The sequence below is a fragment of the Coregonus lavaretus genome, assembly GCF_964263955.1.
Source record: "Coregonus lavaretus genome assembly, chromosome: 37".
NCBI classification, from domain to species: Eukaryota; Metazoa; Chordata; class Actinopteri; order Salmoniformes; family Salmonidae; genus Coregonus; species Coregonus lavaretus.
The window spans coordinates 3,762,204-3,787,629 of NC_140024.1; the positions used below are offsets into that span (position 1 = coordinate 3,762,204).

Below are 25,426 nucleotides of genomic sequence, written 5' to 3' on the forward strand. Positions count from 1 at the left end.
GGTATACTCTTTGCCAGAAAGTTCCCAAATGGCCCACCCAGCGAAGGAAAAGTTTCCCTATGGTTTTTTATTAGTTTTCCTATAGATTTTTCAGATTTTCACTCTCAAAATGACACTTCTTTTTTTTTATAGAAAAAATATAAAGAATTTGATGGCCTAAGTCCACAACAATGCTTAAACCACATCAATCTGATTGGGTGGGCCTGGCTCCCCAGTGGGTGGGCCTGTGTCCACCCAGGCCCATCCATGTCTACCCCCCTGATGCAAACAGTGCATGATGACAATTGCACATCACAATTAGCCTACTAATCAACACTTCGGACTACATTTTTTCAATATCTGGTTTGCATACCCATTGTTGCCTTAATTAGCATTTAAGTTGAAACGTCTTTCCTACCCTACCGGCTACTGATGTCATTCTTCTGTGAGCTGCTCCATGCCAAAACCAGAGAGCTGCACACTCTTGCTGCCTGCAGATGATATTCCGCTGAAACTAGGCTGTGTGTGCGGCGCGGATGTGAATATATTTAATGTGCTATGCGATTGTGTAGGCTACTTTGTGCATGATTTCTCTATTGCACTACATAATTGATCAATCGTATACCTCCACACTACTTTAAAACGCATCAGTAGGGATTAAGAAGTGAGTATACGCAATGCCCACTAAAAAAAATACCCTCCACTACACCTCTGGCCCTTTTGTGTTTTATAAAAAGTGCACTCTCCTACAAGAGTGCGCTGATATTACGGTTGCTGTCCTTTCGGAATCACTAACCTTCACACACTGAAGGCATATAGGTTTGCCACTGCGCAAACATGTCTAAAATACATAATGCTGTTTAGATTTTAATTTTTCAAGAAAGGAGTTTATATATTTGGCCTGGCGAAGTGGTTTTATGCGCTGACAGAATGGACAGAGTACAAATATATCCAACACTCGTGTCTCGGTCTTGTCTCGGTGTCGGATACATTTCTACTCGGTCTTGACCGAGTCTCGAGTACTACAACACTGGGTTTAAGGATTTAAATTGTGCATCACATGTAAACAATGCTTTTAAACCTGGATTACTGGTGAAATTAAACTTTGTGTCTCAGTTAGACTCAGTGTCGTGTATTCATGAATGCCAAGAGAAGCCAGGCTTCCCCAAAAAATTGACCAAGAAAAAAACACATAAAATAATGTATATTTCCTCTCTGTGCTTCATAATTTCCCTTCAATTCGCAAGAGGCTGAATGTATCTCACTGCAGAAACAGTGCCCCTCTGTCTCTGTATGTGAAGCCCATCTATCTGAGTCAAAGACTCCAGCCACCCTAGTCATAGACTGTTCTCTCTGCTACCGCACGGCAAGCGGTACCGGAGTGCCAAGTCTAGGTCCAAAAGACTTCTCAACAGCTTCTACCCCCAAGCCATAAGACTCCTGAACAGCTAATCATGGCTACCCGGACTATTTGCACTGCCCCCCCACCCCATCCTTTTTACGCTGCTGCTACTCTGTTAAGTATTTATGCATAGTCACTTTAACTCTACCCACATGTACATATTACCTCAACTACCTCAACTAGCCGGTGCCCCCGCACATTGACTATGCAACGGTACCCCCCTGTATATATAGCCTCCCTACTGTCACTTTATTTTACTTCTGCTCTTTTTTCTCAACACTTTTTTGTTGTTGTTTTATTCTTACTTTTTTGTTTAAAATAAATGCACTGTTGGTTAAGGGCTGTAAGTAAGCATTTCACTGTAATGTCTGCACCTGTTGTATTCGGCGCATGTGACCAATAAAATTTGATTTGATTTGATTTGATGATGTCTGGTCAAAAATAATATGATATTGTTGACGCCTGTAGCGTTGAATACAAGTGAAGTATTGTATAGCCAATCAGTGTTGAGCTAAACTGAGTGAGCTCAACTGTGAATGGTCCTTGTGCACCAAAAAAAAAGGGTAAAGGGAATCCAGTTTGGATTTGGCTTCACACCAGTCACATCACACCAAAAGCCAAAAGTCAGTTAATGAAAAAATTTGAATTGCATCTCACTGTGTTGTTGTCTTCCGGTGGCTCGCTAGCTAGCTAGCTCAAATTGTCCCTTTCCTAAATTAGCCATGTATGGAGACTGTGGTTTTACTTAATTCTCTGTACTGGCCAATAATTATAATGGCAATTCTGATCCAACTATACATTCATACATTGTGCCCCTGGCCTGAAAGGATGGAAGTTCAACAGGATGTAGTATGCTAATGTTAACTAGCTGACCTGCCATTTTAGCCAGGTAGCCTAGGACAACTAAAACTAAAAGCTTGTACTGTATGACAGAGTCATAGACCGTTTATGCAACATGAAAGAGGAGGATGGCATTGGCGTTTCTCTACAAGTAGGGTGAGTCAACATGTTTTTTCTACTTACACACACAGAAATCAGTACCGTGGACAGCCACATCATATTTAGCTTACATTGATTGGACTAAATCGTTTTTGGTATATTTTAGTTGTCGTAGGTGATTAGATGATGTTGAAGTTAAAATGGTGCTGGAATAGTGGAGGCAGCACCTGTTTTCTTTGTGAATTGCAGTAACCGTAGTTCTAAATCAATAGTTGTTTAGTAGTCTGAAAATGTCGGAAACATTAACTTGCTAGACCATGCTGTAGGTCATGTCTCATCACGTATAACTTTAGCATTTTAGCTAATTAGCAACTTTTCAACGACTTACTACTTTTTAGCTACTTTGCGACTAGTAACCCTTCCCCTAGCTAACCCTAACCCTAACCCTTTAACCTAACTCCTAAACTTAACCCAAACTGCTAAACCAAACCCTAGCCTAGCTAACGTTAGCCAGCTAGCTAATGTTTGCCACCTACCTAGAATTCATAACATATCATAAGTGTAGCAAATTCGTAACATATTGTACTTTTTGCAAATTTGTAACATATAATATGAATTGTAATTCGTAACATACTGTATCATACGAAATGGGTGATGGACATCCACAAATTAATACATACCATATGAAACATAACATAACATATCATACTAAATGGATAGTCTCGGATTTACGTACATAATAATATGGAATGCTCTGAGACCAGGTTGCTTATGCCATAATTTGTACATCTCCATTGTTATATTGCTTATATAGGTCCATCATCATTTTATGCAATGTTAGAATTATGCATTTAATTGTTTTGCTTACTTTGTGTAATATTATTAGCTCATGTGCTTTTCTCCACGAGGAGGGGAGACTGTATAATGTTGTTGGGTCTGTAGCCACATTCTCTTCCCATTCAAATATTTTTGTTCACATAATTCCATTTCACATTGCGAGGGTTGTTTTGTTTGCGCAATGCGATGTCAGTGCGTCGGTATATTGTCTATAAAAGTGGATCCTCATGATTGTATTTTCCTTCCCTTTTAGACCACATAATAAAATACTCCAAATGGTAGGTTTACCTCTGAGTCCGCGTCACTTGCTCTCTCGCTCGCTCTCTCTCTCTCTCTCTCTCTCTCTCTCTCTCTCTCTCCCTCTCTCTCTCTCTCTCTCTCTCTCTCTCTCTCTCTCTCTCGTGACATTCCCGTTGCTAATGTGAATTGACAATTGTACACACAGTATTATGTACATTGAAATGTCCTTGCAATAACTACATTCAGTGAGATTTTTTATTTTTATTTTACCTTTATTTAACTAGGTAAGTCAGTTAAGAACAAATTCTTATTTACAATGACGGCCTACACCGGCCAAACCCGGACGACGCTGGGCCAATTGTGCTCCGCCCTATGGGAATAAGCCCTATATATACCTCTCTCTCTGCCTGTCTCTCTCTCTGCCTGTCTCTAAGTGAAGATGGAGTGAGCAGTGATACTGTATAGAGGCCCACAGCAGACATCGAGGCGATTCTCTTATCCTTTGCCATATTTCTCCAGGAGAAGGGCACTATTTTTCCTCAGTAACCAAATCCCATAGCTCATGCCCCGTCCCCTCACACTTCTCCCCAGGCCTAGCTCATTTCCAACCAGTTCCTCTCCACCGCTATCTCTCTCCCAGCCCCTCTGCCCCTGTCCTACCCTATAGCTCCCTCCAGTTCCATCTGACTCAATCTTGGTCGTGGGAGAGCCACAGCGCTTGCAGGCTTTTGTTCCAGCCCAGCACTAACAAGCCTGATTCAGCTAATCAAGGGCTTGATGACTCGAGGATCCTTAATTTTAGGTGTGTTAGCTCTGGGCTGGAACAAAACCCTGCATGCCCTCTCTGCACACCTTTCACTCTCCAGCCCCTCTCCCCCATCCCCTATCCTGGTACGCTCTATCTCCTCTTCCCAATTCAATTTCAATTCAATTTAAGGGCTTTATTGGCATGGGAAACGTATGTTAACATTGCCAAAGCAAGTGAAGTAAAAAGTAAACAAAAGTGAAATAAACAATAAATATTAACAGTAACCATTACACTCAGAAGTTCTCTCTCTCTCTCTCTCTCTCTCTCTCTCTCTCTCTCTCTCTCTCTCTCTCTCTCTCTCTCTCTCTCTCTCTCTCTCTCTCTCTCTCTCTCTCTCTCTCTCTCTCTCTCTCTCTCTCTCTCTCTCTCTCTCTCTCTCTCTCTCTCTCTCTCTCTCTCTCTCTCTCTCTCTCCCACTCTACTCCGTCCCTCCTCTCTTGTGTCTGTACATCCACAGTGCTACAGTGTGAGTGATGGAACAGAGGCCTGAGGTCAGAGAGAGGGCTCAAGCCCAGAGACTGAACAGTAGTGTAGAATGTCCGTCTGGCAGGAGCAGGCTTTGATGGGCTCTAAGATGTCTTTCCTGTTTTCTACAAAGAGGGTAAAAACCGCACAGCTGTTGAGAAAAACACAGTTACTTATGTTTTCTGTCACTTTATAGTGCTTTGCCTCTATTATATTTGAGAACATTGTGCTTCTATTTCACATTATAGAAAATATTGTATGTACCAAGTTCTGTTTTTTTTAAAAATACATACAGTACGTAGATAAGCAAACATAGATCAGTCTTCTGCAGCCTGCCTGCCAGAAGATGTTTCAAGTCTTCTGAGGTGCTGTATCTGCTGCTGACTCAATCCACCTATCATCATTTAGGTTTAGATTCCAGCACTCTCACACAGAAAACACCCAAAGGCAAAAAGCCTCCTCAGCAGAAATTCTGTAAGGTAAATAAATAATTAACAAATCATTCAGGACTATATTTGGTGCAGCACAGTGGAGGCTCCTCAGAGGAGGAATGGGAGGACCATCCTCCTCAGTGAATTTCATAAAAATCTAAATAGTGAAATATTAAAAAAGTTATAGTTTTTAACTAAAACTATGCTAAATATATTCACGTCACCAAATAATTGATTAAAACACACTGTTTTGCAAGGAAGGTCTACAGTAGCCTCAGCAGCACTCTGTAGGGTAGCACCATGGTGTAGCCGGAGGACAGCTAGCTTCTGTCCTCCTCTGGGTACATTTACTTCAATACAAAACCTAGAAGGCTCATGGTTCTCACCCCCTTCCATAGACTTACACAGTAAGAGCTCTTGCACCTAATCAAAGGTTCAGAGAATGAATCTAATACTGAAAGCATAAGCTACAGCTAGCTAGCACTGCAGTGCATAAAATGTGGTGAGTAGTTGACAATAGTGAACTGTTTCGCCTGGTCAAAGACAGCTGATGTGTTGTGCACTGCAAAGTCCACAAGCAAAGTGAAAAGGTGAGAGGAGGAGAGCACGTAGATAGTTGCGAGAAGGAGTTATATATACAACGAGCAAAGTCATCATGCTGTTTGTATGTGGCTGTTATGAAAGTGAACTGTGTTTGCGTGTGATCAGGGGTGTATTCATTCCCCAATTCTGTTGAAAAATGTTTCTTAAACAGAAGCAGACGGAACGAAACGGGGATAAACATACCTGAATTTGTACAATAGAAACTCTCATTTGCAACTGTTGGACTAATGATTACGCCCTAGATCAGCCTAGATGCAGGCAAGAGTGTGCAAGGCGGTATTGAATGTGTCACTGTCTGTCACCTTGATTACTGAACAATTATCTCGACCTGTGTTGTCAATTTTAATTCATAGGCTAGGTTGTAGCAACCTCATGATGGGTACAGGAAAAAAATCAAGTATCATTTAGTAGCCTAAACCTATCAATGTATATACACTATATACATTGAGCTGGGTGAACGGGAATATGAATGACATTCATCCAGTACGCTGTAATAGAAATAAGGCCATGCAGCATTACCCAACCTCACCCCATCCCACCCACACCCCAATATATTTATCTGCCCCTCTTTCCAATGAGTGTGGAAAATTCTGTTCACAACAAGACTACTTGTGATTCCCTTTTTCTGTCCCTCCCTCCCTCCCCACTCTCTCTCTCTCCCTCCCCCTCCCTCCCTGGGATTCTCTTTTTTTGTCCCTACTCTCTCTCTTTCTCTTTCTTTCTCTCTCTATCTCCCTCCCTCCCATCCTCACCTCATTCTCTCCTGTGAACCCCAAATATGATTTTAATGCCACTTATCCTAAAGTGGCGTGAAGGATGGCAGCGTGGCTGAAGAGAGCAGCCACAGCGAATTTCTTCTCTGACTACACAGGCCAGACGGGGGGATGCAGAGTAAAGACAAAGTGACAAGCTGAATCGAGGAACTGGTAGAAATAGTTAAATATTTCAGGAAGGTCAGGGGGGGAGCAGCTGCTTTCTGCATGGGAGTGGTGTGTGTGTAGATGTGATGACTGAGGTTTTACGCTTGGTTGTTCCTATAGTCCCATTCGGACTGACATTCTGTGCAGAGAGCAACACAGAGGAGGACATAGGCAGGGTGACAAATGAAGGGATGCAGGGTGAGGCAGAGCAGAGGTAGGGGAAGCAAGATGAGAGGGTGCGAGAGAGGCAGAGTGAGAGAGAGGAAGAGTGAGGCAGGGAGAAAGGGGAGAAGAGGAGGAGAGACAGAGGATGGAATGGAGAGGCAAGGTAAGGCTGAAGGCTTCCCTCTCTCCTCTCTCTGCCTCTCGCACTCTCTCAATTCAAAGGGCTTTATTGACATGGGAAACATATGTTTACATTGCCAAAGCAAGTGAAATAGATCATAAACAAAAGTGAAATAAACAATAAAAAATGTACAGTAAACATTACACTCACAAAAGTTCCAAAGGAATAGAGACATTTCAAATGTCATATTATGTCTATATACAGTGTTGTAATGATGTGCAAATAGTTAAAGTATAAAAAGGGAAAATAAATCAACATAAATATGGGTTGTATTTACAATGGTGTTTGGTCTTCACCCTTTTGTTGTGGCAACAGGTCACAGATCTTGTTGCTGTGATGGAACACTGTGGTATTTCACCCAATAGATATGGGAGTTTATCCAAATTGGATTTGTTTTCAAATTCTTTGTGGGTCTGTTTAATCTGGCAGAAATATGTGTCTCTAATATGGTCATACATTTGGCAGGAGGTTAGGAAGTGCAGCTCAGTTTCCACCTCATTTTGTGGGCAGTGTGCACATAGCCTGGCTTCTCTTGAGAGCCAGGTATGCCTATGGCAGCCTCTTTCAAAAGCAAGGCCATGCTCACTGAGTCTGTACATAGTCTTAATATTGGGTCAGTCACACAGGTCAGGTATTCTGCCACTCTGAACTCTCTGTTTAGGGCCAAATAGCATTCTAGTTTGCTCTGTTTAAAAAACAATTTTATTTCCAATGTGTCAAGTAATTATCTTTATGTTTTCTCATGATTTGGTTTGGTCTAATTGTGTTGCTGTCCTGGGGCTCTGTGGGGTCTGTTTCTGTTTGTGAAAAGTGCCCCAGAACCAGCTCTCTCTCTCTCGGCAGTGTTAATATTGATGATGTGATTGGTTTCATAAGCACTTTTAACCTGGTCTAAAAGACTTGCAAGCATGTGTGGGTATAAAGGGGTCTGAGTCATGGCGATAGTGTGTGGTAGGTACACTCCTCCACTTCTACACTTCTCTAACTCTGTTCCATCTATACCCACTGTGTATATGGTCTATATCTATATGGCTATAGCAGCGTGACTGGGGTATGTTGTGGTTGTCTGGTAGTGCAGTGAACAGATAAGGCCTCTCACCCACTTCTAACCAGACTACAAGTTACCTGTGTTCATGGTTATTATAATAATAATAATATGCCATTTAGCAGACGCTTTTATCCAAAGCGACTTACAGTCATGTGTGCATACATCTTCACGTATGGGTGGTCCCGGGGATCGAACCCACTACCCTGGCGTTACAAGCGCAATGTTCTACAAATTGAGCTACAGAGGACCACATGGTTAAAGCTCTTCCTGTGTGTTATACTGTTTGTTTACATTACACTTCGGTCGCAGATAGAACAATGAGGCAGGTTTTTCACCGGATGTATAAATGTGAAGCCTCCGCTTGGCGTTTCCACTCACTACCACGGTAGTGAGAGGAAGCCCAGTGGCTGGTAATGGGAGAAGATGGAACGAGATGGATTTTGGCCGACATTCTGCTAATTTTCTCATCAATGAAACATTTGATCTCAATATAGTTTTCTGTTCCCAAACCTAGAATATGTTACGAACAGAGTGGACACATTTTTGTAAACTTTACCCTTTGCCCAATTTTTATTTATTTATTGCGTTGTTTAGAAGGAGTGGAAAGGTGAATTTAGTTATTGCACACTCGCACTTCAGAGTAGGCGTTCCCTAACGGAAATATGCAAATGTAGGCTAGAACGCGCCAATAGGATCTCGCTAGCTCGTGCTTGGCTATGCCCACCTTGGCTGTGGTCTATCTTGGTTAAGTTATACAAATATTTGCCTTGTTGCAGGGGAGGGCCTGCAGAGAACAGACAAACTCACTCGCTCACTCACTCACTCACTCACTGGTGGAGGTGAAAGGAAGCTTAATTAGAAACCAGTTTAACTATCTCAAAAGTAAATTGCTTGTGCTTGTTTGTGCTGGGACGTACACTAAAAAGATAAAAGACAGAAAGAGGGAAAAACTAAATGATGATAGGGAGAGGGAGAAGGACACATGACAGATGGGCGGCAGGTAGCCTAGCGGTTAGAGCGTTGGGCCACTAACCAAAAGGTTGCTAGTTCGAATCCCCTAGCCGACAAGGTGATAAATCTGTCGGTGCCTTTAAGCAAGGCACTAGAACCCTAATCCAGGGTCTCAGGGGGTGTTGGGATATGCAAAAAACACATTTCCAATTCACACTTGTACATATGTGAAATAGGACAAAAATAAGCACCCACATGTTATGCAAACTGTATTTTGCCGGCGCTCCTGAATTCAGCGTCCCGAGCGGACTGGGTGTGGATGAGTCAGAGCCCGCCAGGGAATTGGCTGTGTGTGTGTTTCTTTGTGTCTCTGTGTGTGTATGTGTTATCTGTGTATATGCTATGCATGCCTGTGTGTGTGTTTCTTTGAGGGTGTCTTTTGGCTGTGAGTGAGTGAGTGAGTGAGAGAGAGAGAGAGAGAGAGAGAGAGAGAGAGAGAGAGAGAGAGAGAGAGAGAGAGAGAGAGAGAGAGAGAGAGAGAGATACTTTTTTAAGTTCAGGCATTCATTCCGACGCGTTAAGACTAAGGTTTGGGATAGGTTTAACACACACACACACACACTGGAAACACAAGGTGCTGGGATTCAGTCAGCTTGTGTATGAATGTGGGAAGAGAGTGTGTGTTTGTGTGTGTGTGAACCCTCCCCCTTTTAACACCCTCTGATACCCTGACTGTCAGTTTGGTGAGAATCACATCTGTTATCGCCATAGACATCACACTCCAGTGTGTGTCTGTCTGCGCATGTGTACCTTGCGTGTGTGTGTCTTAGCCTTCTGTCTGCTGCTGTTCCCTTAGGGGTGCGCTCAGAGGCTAGCATTGATTCACACTTGACACCATCTCCAGCTGCATCCACAGAGAGTGGGGGGGATCGGTTACGATGTGTTGAATGCAGCTGTAGTTTTATAGGGTTGCTAAGTTGGACCGAACTCATCATGAAAAGCCCTTCAACTTCATCCAGGTATTCTACAATCTCCCAGAATAGCTTTAGTGCTCACCAGGCGGTAGAGCCCAATTCTGGGAAGCCCAATGTAGCAACCCTAGATTGCTAGCACACTGGTGTGGGTGTTGTTAAGTCACTAACTGCTAACTGCATTGACAGTAGGAGATGTGCTGTGATGTGTGCTACGTTAAAGTAGTGGCTGTGGGAAATGGCTACTGTTGCGCTGTATGCTAAGCTAATGTAGTGTTGTGCTGCTTTAGGAGCTACGGCTACTGCTGTGCTGTATACTAAGCTAATGTAGCGCTGTGCTACTTTGGGGGACATGGGTGTAATGGAGCAGAGAGAGATTACTGTTCTACATTACCTTCATTATCTCTGTGGTCGTTCCTGAAGAGAGAACAATATCACGTTAGCTTATAATGGGATTGTTCTTAAGGGCAGTGTGTGTGTGTTTTGGCTAGTCATGCATGGGATGTTTCAAGGGATACAAACAGACACACAAGCACGCATACCCTTTTAATGTGGGTCATATGGCTATACAGTATCTTTCTCATACAAAATGCTCATCTCACACAGGTCGCACTCTACACACACTCAATAGGCCTACACACCAAACTCACTCACTGCTCTCAAACTAGGCCAAACTATAAACCTCATTTGAGAAGTTTTATTCTGGATTTGTATATAGGAGACGTGTAATTTTTTTATAATTATCTTTGCCCTGTTAACTTATCGTGACGACATCCAAGCTCTCTTACGCACAAGGAAGTAATATAATTCTAAACAGCAATGTAATTTTTTGCTGCTAGCAGTAAGAAGTCATCATCTTTTTAAATCAAAATGTCAATTTATATTTAAAGTCTATCGGCTGTGCCTGGAGCCACCACTAGCTCTCCCCCTCTCCCATTCTCTCTTTCTCCCCCTCTCCCATTCTCTCTTTCTCCCCCTCTCCCATTCTCTCTTTCTCCCCCTCTCCCTTTCCCTCTGCTTACTCTTCTTTCTCTCTCTGTCTTCCCCTTCTTCTCCCTTTCGCTTTTTCTCTCTCTCTTTCTCCTTCTTACTCTCTTTTTTTTCTTCCGATTCTTGTCTCTAACTGGCTTGTGTCTATATGTAGAGCCAAGACCCTGCTTGATTGATGATAAGTGAGAGTGTCAGACTGATTGACTGGATTGCTTGATTAGAAGGCAGTGCTATCTCTTCTATCTCCCTGAATATTACAGACTGCAAAGGGAAGCATAGCCGCGAGCTGCCGAGTGACACTTCCAGATGAGCTAAACCACTTCTATGCTCGCTTCGAGGCAAGCAACACTGAAGCATGCATGAGATCTCCAGCTGTTCCGGATGAATATGTGATCACACTCTCCGTAGCCGATGTGAGTAAGACTTTTAAGCAGGTCAACATTCACAAGGCCGCAGGGCCAGACGGATTACCAGGACGTGTAGTCCGAGCATGTGCTTACCAACTGGCAAGTGTCTTCACTGACATTTTCAACATGTCCCTGACAGAGTCTGTAATACCAACATGTTTCAAGCAGACAACCATAGTCCCCGTGCCCAAGGACACTAAGATAACCTGCCTATATGACTACCGACCCGTAGCACTGACGTCTGTAGCCATGAAGTGCTTTGAAAGGCTGGTCATGGCTCACATCAACAACATTATCCCAGAAACCCTAGACCCACTCCAATTTGCATACCGCCCCAACAGACCACAGATGATGCAATCTCTATTGCACTCCACACTGCCCTTTCCCACCTGGACAAGAGGAACACCTACGTGAGAATGCTATTCATTGACTACAGCTCAGCATTCAACACCATAGTGCCCTCAAAGCTCATCACTAAGCTAAGGATCCTGGGACTAAACACCTCCCTCTGCAACTGGATCCTGGACTTCCTGACGGGCCTCCCCCAGGTGGTAAGGGTAGGTAACAACACATCTGTCACACTGATCCTCAACACGGGGGCCCCTCAGGGGTGCGTGCTCAGTCCCCTCCTGTACTCCCTGTTCACCCATGACTGCAGGGCCAGGCACGACTCCAACACCATCATTAAGTTTGCAGACGACACAACAGTGGTAGGCCTGATCACGACAACGATGAGACAGCCTATAGGGAGGAGGTCAGAGACCTGGCCGTGTGGTGCCAGGATAACAACCTCTCCCTCAACGTGACCAAGACAAAGGAGATGATTGTGGACTACAGGAAATAAAAGAGGACTGAGCACGCCCCCATTCTCATCGACGGGGCTGTAGTGGAACAGGTTGAGAGCTTCAAGTTCCTTGGTGTCCACATCACCAACGAACTATCATGGTCCAAACAAACCAAGACAGTCGTGAAGAGGGCACGACAAAGCCTATTCCCCCTCAGGAGACTGAAAAGATTTGGCATGGGTCCTCAGATCCTCAAAAAATTATACAGCTGCACCATCGAGAGCATCCTGACTGGTTGCATCACCGCCTGGTATGGCAACTGCTTGGCCTCCGACCGCAAGGCACTACAGAGGGTAGTGCGTACGGCCCACTACATCACTGGGGCCAAGCTTCCAGCCATCCAGGACCTCTATACCAGGCGGTGTCAGAGGAAGGCCCTCAAAATTGTCAAAGACTCCAGCCACCCTAGTTATAGACTGTTCTCTCTGCTACCGCACGGCAAGCGTTACCGGAGTGCCAAGTCTAGGTCCAAAAGACTTCTCAACAGCTTCTACCCCCAAGCCATAAGACTCCTGAACAGCTAATCATGGATACCCGGACTATTTGCACTTTTGGTTAAGGGCTGTAAGTAAGCATTTCACTGTAATGTCTGCACCTGTTGTATTCGGCGCATGTGGCCAATAAAATTGTATTTTATTTGCTTTATCTGTGTAATATGTCAAGAGACACTGGCCTTCCCTCCCTACCTATGCCCATCTCTCCCTTCACCCCTCCCTCCCCTCCCCTCCTCTTATTTCATCTCACTTCACCCCTCCTCTCCCCCAGACAGTGTGCCTCTGTTTGGGTATAGTAGGTTTTCCTCCCATTCCCCCTGGTCGTATAGAGCTTTAAGGCAGCCATTCCATTATGGGCCAATCTGGCCCAGTCATGTCACCATCAGTGGGCTGTTACCACACTGGGCTGCTGTTGACAGGCAAACAATGGCAACACTCCAGCTATTAACAGTCAACTGGAGGAGAAGAATGGACAGAGACCTCATGTGGATCTGAGAGTGTGAGTGTGTGCGTGTGTGTGCTTGATTGCATGCGTGCGTGAGTGTGTGTTGCTCATGGTGTAACTTTAATACCTCAGGCCCCTGTGGTCAGTGTCTAGTATGGAGACTGTTGTGTAGGTGAGTATGTGTCTACTCCGAGGACAGCAGGGCCCAAAGGCAGACATTTCTGGAGCTTTTGACAGAGGTCACGTCCTCTGTTCTCTCTAAGAAGGAGCTGGCCATCTGGAAACACAGCAAGGAGTAGAGAAGGAAGGGCGAAGGACATAATACACTTATTCTGTTACTTACTCTCTTTGCTCTTGCTTCCATCTTAAACCACTCTTTTCAGACTCCCTCTCAATCTCTTATAATGTAGTACCATGTGACTAGACACTCTCGAAGTCATAATAAACTATAATTCACTCTCACTGGTTGTCTTTATTCTCTGTATGTCTGGGCAACATATAATTGAGAGGCTACAGAAAGTGAAGCTTGAAAGCGCTGTAAAAAATATAATATAACATATACTATGATTGATTGATTAAACAAACTCCTGTTGTAATTGGTGCTTTTGATCAACTTGTATGCTACTTGTTATTCAAATCCCTGAGCACGATTTTATGTTATTTATCTTTAGCTGTAATGCTCACTGTTTCCCTGTTTCTTTCCAGGCTGAGAGAGGGAGGATTTCCCTCTTGTATTACCTGGCTGACCAGTGAGGTCTCCTAGTATTGAGGAGTTTCTATTCCCATTGACTGAATTTCAGACAGCGAACCTGGTGAGTAACCAATGGGAATACTTAGCTTTCAAATATCTGGAGATCATTGGCAACTTTTCAGTTTGTGTGAGTGTGTAAGTGCATGTATGTTTGTCTGTAATGTGCGTGTGTGTGTGTGTGTGTGTGTGTGTGTGTGTGTGTGTGTGTGTGTGTGTGTGTGTGTGTGTGTGTGTGCGTTAGTTCATTGCTCGCAGTAATGTACAGTGATGTACACCAGAGCCATTGATATGAGCTAGTTATTACCACAGCATGTCTGATTTTACACATACGTCTCAGTAGGGGTAATCCTGTTATTGGATCTCTGCATTGGTGATACATACACACCCTGCAAGTCGCGGGGAAGATAGGTCCGTTTGTGTATGAATGTGGAAGGGTGTATGCCTGTGTGTATGCGTGTGAATGTGTGTTTCTAACTGTACCCTGCGAAGCTGCGTATAATGTGGTTCAATCAGCCTCGGAGCAGCAGCGCTAGACTGGGTCTTTCTGCTGATATCTGTGTTGTTATCCACTATCTCTCAGCCTGCTGTCTGCCTGGCCTCCATTGCTTTGATCCATGCACACTTAACATTGCTGCAAATTGCTTGGCTTTAGATTTGTCCTCATTAAACATTTAAAACACAATCTATATTCACAGCCAGATGTGGTGATGTGTGGGTAAGTTTGTTTGTGTGTGTGTGTGTGTGTGTGTGTGTGTGTGTGTGTGTGTGTGTGTGTGTGTGTGTGTGTGTGTGTGTGTGTGTGTGTGTGTGTGTGTGTGTGTGTGTGTGTGTGTGTGTGTGTGTGTGTGTGTGTGTGTGTGTGTGTGTGTGTGTGTGTGTGTGTGTGTGTGTGTGTGTGATGGGCGGGTTGAGTCATAACCCTCAGTACGGTTATATCCACAGGCCATGCATTAAATATTGTGTGGATGAAGGGCGGGCGGATTGACTAAAGAGAAAATTATACCTTAAAAAATCCTTAAATGTATCATTCATGTGCAATTTATATCTATAGGCTACATTGAGGTTTTTCTTTCATTGTTTTAGGCTATCTGGCATTAGTGTGTACAGTGAGGGAAAAAAGTATTTGATCCCCTGCTGATTTTGTACTTTTGCCCACTGACAAAGACGTGATCAGTCTATAATTTTAATGGTAGGTTTATTTGAACAGTGAGAGACAGAATAACAACAAAAAAATCCAGAAAAATGCATGTCAAAAATGTTATAAATTGATTTGCATTTTAATGAGGGAAATAAGTATTTGACCCCTCTGCAAAATATGACTTAGTACTTCGTGGCAAAACCTTTGTTGGCAATCACAGAGGTCAGACGTTTCTTGTAGTTGGCCACCAGGTTTGCACACATCTCAGGAGGGATTTTGTCCCACTCCTCTTTGCAGATCTTCTCCAAGTCATTAAGGTTTCGAGCCTGACGTTTGGCAACTCGAACCTTCAGCTCCCTCCACAGATTTTCTATAGGATTAAGGTCTGGAGACTGGCTAGGCCACTCCAGGACCTTAATGTGCTTCTTCTTGAGCCACTCCTTTGTTGCCTTGTCCGTGTGTTTTGGGTCATTGTCATGCTGGAATACCCATCCACAACCCATTTTGAATGCCCTGGCTGAGGGAAGGAGGTTCTCACCCAAGATTTGATGGTACATGGCCCCGTCCATCGTCCCTTTGATGCGGTGAAGTTGTCCTGTCCAATTAGCAGAAAAACACCCCCAAAGCATAATGTTTCCACCTCCATGTTTGACGGTGGGGATGGTGTTCTTGGGGTCATAGGCAGCATTCCTCCTCCTCCAAACACGGCGAGTTGCGTTGATACCAAAGAGCTCGATTTTGGTCTCATCTGACCACAACACTTTCACCCAGTTCTCCTCTGAATCATTCAGATGTTCATTGGCAAACTTCAGATGGGCCTGTATATGTGCTTTCTTGAGCAGGGGGACCTTGCGGGCGCTGCAGGATTTCAGTCCTTCACGGCATAGTGTGTTACCTATTATTTTCTTGGTGACTATGGTCCCAGCTGCCTTGAGATCATTGACAAGTTCCTCCCGTGTAGTTCTGGGCTGATTCCTCATCGTTCTCATGATCATTGCAACTCCACAAGGTGAGATCTTGCATGGAGCCCCAGGCCGAGGGAGATTGACAGTTCTTTTGTGTTTCTTCCATTTGCGAATAATCGCACCAACTGTTGTCACCTTCTCACCAAGCTGCTTGGCGATGGTCTTGTAGCCCATTCCAGCCTTGTGTAGGTCTACAATCTTGTCCCTGACATCCTTGGAGAGCTCTTTGGTCTTGGCCATGGTGGAGAGTTTGGAATCTGATTGATTGATTGCTTCTGTGGACAGGTGTCTTTTATACAGGTAACAAGCTGAGATTAGGAGCACTCCCTTTAAGAGTGTGCTCCTAATCTCAGCTCGTTACCTGTATAAAAGACACCTGGGAGCCAGAAATCTTTCTGATTGAGAGGGGGTCAAATACTTATTTCCCTCATTAAAATGCAAATCAATTTATAACATATTTGACATGCGTGTTTCTGGATTTTGTTGTTGTTATTCTGTCTCTCACTGTTCAAATAAACCTACCATTAAAATTATAGACCGATCATTTCTTTGTCAGTGGACAAACGTACAAAATCAGCAGGGGATCAAATACTTTTTTCCCTCACTGTAAGCTTTAGAGCATAACTGTACGCGCGCCAAATAGCCTACATGCCAATCGCCAAATGCTTTTGGGAACGGGCAAAAAAAAGTTATCATCGATCCACGGAGGGAGGGAGGGAGGGAGGGAGGTGGAGAGGGAGGGAGGGAGGTGGAGAGGGAGGGAGGGAGTGAGAGAGAGAGAGAGAGAGAGAGAGAGAGAGAGAGAGGGACATTTCTAAAAACCTGTTTTTGCTTTGTCATTATGGGGTATTGTGTGTAGATTGATGAGGGGAAAAAACTATTGAATCCATTTTAGAATAAGGCTGTAACGTAACAAAATGTGGAAAAGTGAAAGGGTCTGAATACTTTCCGAATGCACTGTATCTATACTGCCAAGATGGGGGGCCTTTAAAATGGGCTGTAACTAAGGGCAGACCACGCTCCCTGCCACGTCCACCACCTAAGCCCCTTTTTGATCCAGAAAAACCCTGGAGAGGGAATGAGCGTGTGTGTGTGAGCACTAGGGCTGACCCCATTTATTCGACTGGTAGATTGTTTGGTCGATAGGCTGTTGGTCGACCGATATTTCTTTAGTCGAGCAGTAGCAAAAAATAAATACAAATATCATGGTGTACAAAGACACCTGTCTGATTTGCGCCTGTCTGAGTGGACTAATCCATTGTGGAAGCCGTGGGGATGGCACAGTCCATCAGTCTAAGACGTGCTACTAAAATTGTTTATGGTTATATTACATACAGTTGACGTCGGAAGTTTACATACACCATTTTTTCACAATTCCTGACATTTAATCCTAGTAAAAATTCCCTGTCTTAGGTCAGTTAGGATCACCACTTTATTTTAAGAATGGGAAATGTCAGAATAATAGTAGAGAGAATGAAGGTCATTGTCCATTTGGAAGACCCATTTGTGACCAAGCTTTAACTTCCTGACTAATGTCTTGAGATGTTGCTTCAATACATCCAAAATATTTTCCTTCCTCATGATCTATTTTGTGAAGTGCACCAGTCCCTCCTGCAGCAAAGCACCCCCACAACATGATGCTGCCACCCCCGTGCTTCATGGTTGGGATGGTGTACTTCGGCTTGCAAGGCCCCCCTTTTTCCTCCAAACATAACGATGGTCATTATGGCCAAACAGTTCTATTTTTGTTTCATCAGACCAGAGGACATTTCTCCAAAAGCACGATCTTTGTCACCATGTGCAGTTGCAAACCGTAGTCTGGCTTTTTATGGCGGTTTTGGAGCAGTGGCTTCTTCCTTGCTGAGACGGCCTTTCAGGTTATGTCGATATAGGACTCGTTTTAATGTGGATATAGATACTTTTGTACCTGTTTCCTCCAGCATCTTCATAAGGTCCTTTGCTGCTGTTCTGGGATTGATTTGCACTTTTCGCACCAAAGTACGTTCATCTCTAGGAGACAGAACGCGTCTCCTTCCTGAGCGGTATGACGGCTGCGTGGTCCCATGGTGTTTATACTTGCATACTATTGTTTGTACAGATGAACATGGTACCTTCAGGCGTTTGGAAATTGCTCCCAATGATGAACCAGACTTGTGGAGGTCTACAATATTATTTTTTTCTGAGGTCTTGGCTGATTTCATTTGATTTTCCCATGATGTCATAATTTTCTGGAATTTTCCAAGCTGTTTAATGGCACAGTCAACTTAGTGTATGTGAACTTCTGACCCACTGGAAATGTGATACAGTGAATTTTAAGTGAAATAATCTGTCTGTAAACAATTGTTGGAAAAATGACTTGTATCATGCACAAAGTAGATGTCCTAACCGACTTGCCAAAACTATAGTTTGTTAACAAGAAATGTTTTACTCCAACCTAAGTGTATATAAACTTCCGTCTTCAACTCTATGTTTTGTGCGTATGAATTGAATATTGCCAAATGCATCAGTAAAAAATAGATTTAGCCTATTGTAATGCAACCCTTGCATTTAATAGATTGCAAAGCAGCATACAACTGACCTTGTCACGGTTTCGGCCGAGACTGCTCCTCCTCCTGGTTCGGGCAGGCTTCGGCGTTCGCCGTCCCCGGAGTACTAGCTGCCACCGTTGAATGTTTCGTGGTGTGATTGCTTTGGTCTGTCTTGTACACCTGTGTCTGTTTGTGTTCTGATTACGTGTCCTATAAGTTCCCTGTTTTGTATTGGTTAGATTGTGTGTTGTTGTCTGCCTGTCGTTCGGAGCTGCGTGTTTGCGCTCTGTTTGTTTTGTTTAGTGTTTTCGCATGTTTGCGTAATTCCCTCGCCTCTGTTTTTGTTTGAGGTCGTGTATTGTACTTTTGCACTTTGGACTAGTAAAGTCTGTTGGACGAAGCCTCTGTGTCCTGCGCCTGACTCCTCCACCACATCCACATCGGTTCTTCTGACAGAACAACACACCTACTATGGAGTCAGCAGGAGCAGTGGCGGCACCCAAGTCGCTGGAAGAACGGATCAGCTATCAGGACACCATGATCCGGCAACTTGGGGCCGCCATGGACGAGGTGTCCAACACTCTGCGCCGGTTGGTTACTGGAGAGGTGCCCACGCCTTCTTACACCATCCCATCACCAACGGCCAGTCCTCCTCTCTCAGCACCGGAACCCAGTGGCATTCGGCTCTCGCTATGACGGTTCTGCAGCCGGGTGTCAGGGGTTCCTCCTGCAGGTGGAACTCTACCTGGCTACTATACACCCAGCGCCCTCGGGATACGAGAGCGTCTCCGCCCTCATCTCCTGTCTATCCGGCAAGGCGTTGGAGTGGGCCAACGCCGAATGGAGGGGAATAGACGCCGCTACCATCACCTACGTGGAGTTCTCCCGCCGCTTCAGGGCTGTCTTCGATCACCCACCTGAAGGGAAGGCGGCGGGGGAGCGTCTGTTTCACCTCCGACAGGGGAAGAGGAGCGCACAGGAGTTCGCACTGGAGTTCCGGACGCTAGCGGCGGATGCGGGGTGGAATGAGAGGGCCCTCATCGACCATTACCGGTGTAGCCTACGAGAGGACGTTCGTCGTGAGCTGGCCTGCAGGGACACCAACCTATCCTTCGACCAGTTGGTGGACATCTCCATCTGTCTCGACACCCTGCTGGCTACCCGCGGACGTCCCGAGTGGGGGTCATCCATTCCACCCTCCAGCACCTCCGAGCCGATTCCCATGGAGCTCGGGGGTGCTGGCGCTAGAGAGAGGAGGAGAGAGAACCCGAGGGGGGCCACCCCCTGCACCAACTGTGGCCGTGGAGGACACACCGCGGCCAGGTGCTGGGGAGGGTCTCCTGGGAGAGGGGACAACAGGTCAAGCACTGGGGAGTCATTTCAGGTGAGTAGGCGCCCCACTTACCCAGAGCTCTCTGTTGGTCACATGAGTATTCCTGTGAGATTTCCACAGGTGGCACCTCATTCCCAGCATAAGGCGCTAGTAGATTCAGGCGCAGCTGGGAATTTTATTGATCAGGCATTTTGTTATAGGTTAGGAATTCCCCTTCGGCCGGTAGAAGCCCCCTTTCCTGTCCACGCCTTAGACAGCCGGCCGTTGGGGTCGGGGCTGATCAGAGAAGTCACAGCACCACTTAAGATGACGACGCAGGGGGGTCATGAGGAGATCATTCAGTTTTATCTGATTGACTCTCCTGCGTACCCCGTGGTGCTGGGGCTTCCCTGGTTAAGCGCCCATGATCCTACCATTGCGTGGCAACAGAGGGCTCTTATGGAGTGGTCTGCCCAGTGTGTAGGGAGATGTCTAGGTGTTTCCTTAGGGGCGACATCGGTAGAGAGTCCGAACCAAGTGCCCGCAATGTGCATTCCCCCCGAGTATGAGGACTTAGCACTTGTGTTCAGCAAAACGAGGGCAACATGGCTACCACCTCATAGACAGGGGGACTGTGCGATAAATCTCCAAACAGGAGCGGCTCTTCCACGGAGCCGTGTGTATCCCTTGTCTCAAGAGGAGACAGCGGCTATGGAGACTTACATATCCGAGTCCTTGGCACAGGGATACATACGGTCCTCCACTTCCCCGGTTTCCTCGAGTTTCTTCTTTGTGAAGAAGAAGGACGGGGGTTTGCGCCCGTGTATTGATTACCGTAGTCTCAATCAGATCACGGTTAAGTATAGTTACCCTCTTCCACTGATTGCGACTATGACGGAATCATTACGCGGAGCGCAGTTCTTCACAAAGTTGGATCTCAGGAGCGCATACAATCTGGTGCGCATTAGGGAGGGGGATGAATGGAAAACAGCATTTAGCACCACCTCGGGTCATTACGAGTATCTCGTCATGCCATACGGGCTAATGAATGCTCCTTCAGTCTTCCAATCCTTTGTTGACGAGATTTTCCGGGACATGCATGGGCAGGGTGTGGTAGTGTACATCGACAACATCCTAGTGTACTCTTCTACACGAGCCGAGCATGTAGCCCTGGTGCGCCGAGTGTTGAAAAGACTGTTGGAGCATGACTTGTATGTCAAGGCAGAGAAATGCCTGTTCTTCCAGGAGTCCGTCTCCTTTTTGGGTTATCGGTTGTCCGCGTCTGGTGTGGAGATAGAGGTAGACCGTGTGTCGTCCGTGCGTAATTGACAAACTCCAACCACTGTAAAGAGGTGCAGCAGTTCTTGGGTTTTGCTAATTACTACCGGAGGTTTATCCGGGGCTTTGGACAGGTTGCAGCTCCCATTACGTCCCTACTAAAGGGGGGTCCGGTTCGTTTGCAGTTGTCAGCTGAGGCGGACAGGGCATTTGTCAAACTGAAGAACCTGTTCACCTCGGCCCCGGTGCTGGCGCATCCGGATCCCTCTTTACCATTCCAAGTTGAGGTAGACGCGTCCGAGACCGGTATTGGGGCAGTCCTGTCACAACGGTCCGGCACGCCACCTAAGCTCCGCCCCTGTGCGTTCTACTCCAAGAAGCTCAGCTCGGCGGAGCGCAATTATGACGTTGGGGACAGGGAGCTGTTAGCTGTAGTCCAGGCCCTAAAGGTGTGGAGGCATTGGCTTGAGGGGGCTCAACACCCTTTCCTCATTCTGACTGATCACCGTAACCTGGAGTACATCCGGGCAGCTAGGAGATTGAACCCTCGTCAGGCTAGGTGGAACATGTTCCTGACCCGGTTTGTTTTTAAGATCACATACATCCCAGGGTCCCAGAACGGTAAGGCAGACGCCCTGTCCCAGCGGTATGAAACAGAGGAGAGGTCCATTGAGCCTACTTCCATACTGCCGGAGTCTTGTCTGGTGGCTCCGGTGGTATGGGAGGTCGATACGGAAATCGAGCGGGCACTGCGTACCGACCCTACTCCCCCCGAGTGTCCTGTGGGGCGGACGTACGTTCCGCTCGAGGTTCGTGATCGTCTTATTTATTGGGCTCATACATCACCCTCCTCTGGACATCCAGTTATTGGCCGGACAGTGCACTGCCTTAGCGTGAAATACTGGTGGCCAACGTTAGCTAAGGATGTGAGGGTTTATGTCTCCTCCTGCTCGGTGTGCGCCCAGTGTAAGGCGCCTAGACATTTGCCCAGGGGTAAGTTACATCCCCTGCCCGTTCCACAACGACCATGGTCCCACCTCTCGGTGGATTTTGTGACCGACCTACCCTCTTCCCAGGGGAATACCACCATTTTGGTCGTTGTGGATCGTTTTTCCAAGGCCTGTCGTCTCCTCCCAATGCCGGGTCTCCCTACTGCCCTACAGACCGCCGAGGCCCTATTTACCCACGTGTTCCGGCACTATGGGGTCCCCGAGGATATTGTGTCTGACCGAGGTCCCCAGTTCACCTCCAGAGTCTGGGGGGCGTTCATGGAACGCTTGGGGGTCTCGGTGAGCCTTACCTCGGGGTACCACCCAGAGAGCAATGGGCAGGTTGAACGAGTCAACCAGGATGTGGGTAGGTTTCTGAGGTCCTACTGCCGGGACCGGCCGGAGGAGTGGTCTAGGTATATCCCCTGGGCAGAGATGGCCCAGAACTCTCTCCGCCACTCCTCCACCAATTTAACACCTTTCCAGTGTGTTTTAGGGTATCAGCCGGTCCTGGCACCGTGGCACGAGAGCCAGATCGAGGCCCCTGCGGTGGACGAGTGGATTCGGCGCTCGGAGGAGACGTGGGACGCTGCCCATGTCCATCTGCAGCGGGCCATCCGTCAACAAAAGGCGAGCGCCGATCGCCACCGCAGTGAGGGACCGGTGTACGCACCGGGAGATCGAGTCTGGCTCTCGACTCGAAACCTGCCCATCCGCCTGCCCTGCCGGAAGCTGGGTCGGCGGTTTGTGGGGCCCTTCAAAGTCCTGAGAAGATTGAACGAGGTGTGTTACAGGTTACAACTGCCTATTGAGTACAAAAATATTAACCCCTCGTTCCATGTGTCTCTTCTCAGGCCGGTGGTAGCTGGCCCACTCCAAGAAGATGAGATAGGAGAGACCCCTCCGCCCCCTTTGGTCATCGAGGGGGCCCCGGCGTACAGGGTCCGGACCATCTTGGACTCGAGGCGCCGGATGAGTGATCTCCAGTATCTCGTGGAGTGGGAGGGGTACGGTCCGGAGGAACGGTGCTGGGTCCTTGATCCATCCCTCCTGACTGAGTTCCACCGTGGGCATCCCACGCGCCCGGGTCCGCATCCTCCTGGCCGTCCCCGAGGCCGGGGTCGGCGCACGGCTGGAGCCGCGCGTCAAGGGGGGGGGTACTGTCACGGTTTCGGCCGAGACTGCTCCTCCTCCTGGTTCGGGCAGGCTTCGGCGTTCGCCGTCCCCGGAGGACTAGCTGCCACCGTTGAATGTTTCGTGGTGTGATTGCTTTGGTCTGTCTTGTACACCTGTGTCTGTTTGTGTTCTGATTACGTGTCCTATAACTTCCCTGTTTTGTATTGGTTAGATTGTGTGTTGTTGTCTGCCTGTCGTTCGGAGCTGCGTGTTTGCGCTCTGTTTGTTTTGTTGAGTGTTTTCGCATGTTTGCGTAATTCCCTCGCCTCTGTTTTTGTTCGAGGTCGTGTATTGTACTTTTGCACTTTGGACTAGTAAAGTCTGTTGGACGAAGCCTCTGTGTCCTGCGCCTGACTCCTCCACCACATCCACATCGGTTCTTCTGACAGACCTAAACGTTTGGAAATGATAAGTTAACTTTCTCATTCATAGCCTTAAAACAATGAAGGCTGGGGGGCATTTAGGACGTACTGCGGATCGCTAACATATCCTAATGATTATGATCACACTTCCGCAATTCAAATATTATGGTGACACCATACCAAAAGTGGTTTGGTATGGTTTAGAAACTTGGGAACCATGCTTGAGTTATCAGTGTTGCCCCATCACCTGGACATGTTGAAATACTGTATTTTCATGCCTAGAATAAAAACCTCCAGGCTTCCGTCATAACTGTCAATGTTCTTTTTTTTTCAAGAATTTCAGAGGGCAGTTTGGAATAAACAAATCCTGTCCAAATCATGTTCTGGAATAATGGACATTCTGGAGCAATAATTACATAATCAACAGTCTCTAGTAATATTAGTCCCGTGCGAATAGGTCTTTGGTCACGTTCATGCGATGCATATACAGTGGGGAGAACAAGTATTTGATACACTGCCGATTTTGCAGGTTTTCCTACTTACAAAGCATGTAGAGGTCTGTAATTTTTATCATAGGTACACTTCAACTGTGAGAGACGGAATCTAAAACAAAAATCCAGAAAATCACATTGGATGATTTGTAGGTAATTAATTTGCATTTTATTGCATGACATAAGTATTTGATCACCTACCAACCAGTAAGAATTCCGGCTCTCACAGACCTGTTAGTTTTTCTTTAAGAAGCCCTCCTGTTCTCCACTCATTACCTGTATTAACTGCACCTGTTTGAACTCGTTACCTGTATAAAAGACACCTGTCCACACACTCAATCAAACAGACTCCAACCTCTCCACAATGGCCAAGGCCAGAGAGCTGTGTAAGGACATCAGGGATAACATTGTAGACCTGCACAAGGCTGGGATGGGCTACAGGACAATAGGCAAGCAGCTTGGTGAGAAGGCAACAACTGTTGGCGCAATTATTAGAAAATGGAAGAAGTTCAAGATGACGGTCAATCACCCTCGGTCTGGGGCTCCATGCAAGATCTCACCTCGTGGGGCATCAATGATCATGAGGAAGGTGAGGGATCAGCCCAGAACTACACGGCAGGACCTGGTCAATGACCTGAAGAGAGCTGGGACCACAGTCTCAAAGAAAACCATTAGTAACACACTACGCCGTCATGGATTAAAATCCTGCAGTGCACGCAAGGTCCCCCTGCTCAAGCCAGCGCATGTCCAGGCCCGTCTGAAGTTTGCCAATGACCATCTGGATGATCCAGAGGAGGAATGGGAGAAGGTCATGTGGTCTGATGAGACAAAAATAGAGCTTTTTGGTCTAAACTCCACTCGCCGTATTTGGAGGAAGAAGAAGGATGAGTACAACCCCAAGAACACCATCCCAACCATGAAGCATGTAGGTGGAAACATCATTCTTTGGGGATGCTTTTCTGCAAAAGGGACAGGACGACTGCACCGTATTGAGGGGAGGATGGATGGGGCCATGTATCGCGAGATCTTGGCCAACAACCTCCTTCCCTCAGTAAGAGCATTGAAGATGGGTCGTGGCTGGGTCTTCCAGCATGACAACGACCCGAAACACACAGCCAGGGCAACTATGGAGTGGCTCCGTAAGAAGCATCTCAAGGTCCTGGAGTGGCCTAGCCAGTCTCCAGATCGGAACCCAATAGAAAATCTTTGGAGAGTGCTGAAAGTCCCTATTGCCCAGCGACAGCCCAGAAACCTGAAGGATCTGGAGAAGGTCTGTATAGAGGAGTGGGCCAAAATCCCTGCTGCAATGTGTGCA

At 46.4% G+C, this 25,426-nt stretch overlaps 1 protein-coding gene across 1 annotated transcript in view; it reads left to right on the forward strand.

Annotated features, from left to right (window-relative positions):
* Positions 1-25,426, forward strand: part of LOC311111700 (xylosyl- and glucuronyltransferase LARGE2s-like) — an 88,846-nt gene that overhangs the window by 16,260 nt on the left and 47,160 nt on the right. The window contains exon 2 of the mRNA XM_084154497.1: positions 13,827-13,933. The gene's annotated coding sequence lies outside the window, so the exon portion shown is untranslated. The remainder of the gene's footprint in view (positions 1-13,826; positions 13,934-25,426) is intronic.